Raw genomic sequence first — 941 nt, 5'->3', positions numbered from 1 at the left:
TTTTTTGAGATGGAGTCTTGCACTGTTGCCCAGGCTGGAGTGCACTGGTGACATCTCCACTCACTTCAACCTCCGCCTCCTGGGTCCAAGTGATTCTCCTGCCTCAGCCTCCCGAGTAGCTGGGCTTACAGGCTCCCACCACTACACCTAGCTAATTTTTTGTATTTTTAGTAGAGATGGGGTTTCACTATGTTGGCCAGGCTGGTCTTGAACTCCTGACCTCGTGATCTGCCCGTCTTGGCCTCCTAAAGTGCTGGGATTACAGGTGTGAACCACCGCGCCCGGCCACTGCAACTTGACTCTTTGTGGCGTCGCCAATGAATCATTCAGTGTCCATAAAAGTGACATAGCTTGCAGTGGTTTGGTTTTCCTGATCAATGGCAATTATCTCTACTTTTCCATGGTGGAAAACACCAACACAACAGTAGGTGGTGCCAAGATCAATACTAACTGTAGGTCCCTTACACATGGTTGCTGGCGTGTAGGCCCGGCTCCAACTTTGAAGAAAGACACAGGAACCCCAAGTGCTGCAGACACATTCAATATACAAATTTCTGATTTGCTCTTTTCTTTTCTTTTATTAATTTATTATTTTTTTAAATATATTTTTTTGACACAGAGTTTTGCTCTTGATGCCCAGGCCGGAGTGCAGTGGTGTGATCTCAGCTCACTGCAACCTCTGCCTCCCAGGTTCAAGCGATTCTCCCGTCTCAGCCTTCTGAGTAGCTGGGATTACAGGCACGCGCCACCACACTCAGCTAATTTTTTGTATTTTAGTAGAGATGCGGTTTCATCATGTTCACCAGGCTGGTCTTGAACGCCTGACCTCAGGTGATCCACCCGCCTCAGCCTCCCAAAGTGCAGGGATTACAGGCATGAGCCACTGCGCCCAGCCTGATTTGCTTTTTTCACTGAATGTCATATACATGACACTGGAGTTT

The 941-nt window shown here is 47.9% G+C and overlaps 1 pseudogene; it reads right to left on the bottom strand.

The window, feature by feature from the left end:
* The window catches only part of LOC105541885, a 60,215-nt pseudogene extending 59,746 nt beyond the window's left edge, over positions 1-469 (bottom strand).
* Between the last annotated feature and the right edge of the window lie 472 nt (positions 470-941).

Source organism: Mandrillus leucophaeus, unplaced genomic scaffold (assembly GCF_000951045.1).
Source record: "Mandrillus leucophaeus isolate KB7577 unplaced genomic scaffold, Mleu.le_1.0 Scaffold246, whole genome shotgun sequence".
Lineage (NCBI taxonomy): Eukaryota > Metazoa > Chordata > Mammalia > Primates > Cercopithecidae > Mandrillus > Mandrillus leucophaeus.
This window is presented reverse-complemented; position numbering and strand designations above follow the sequence as displayed.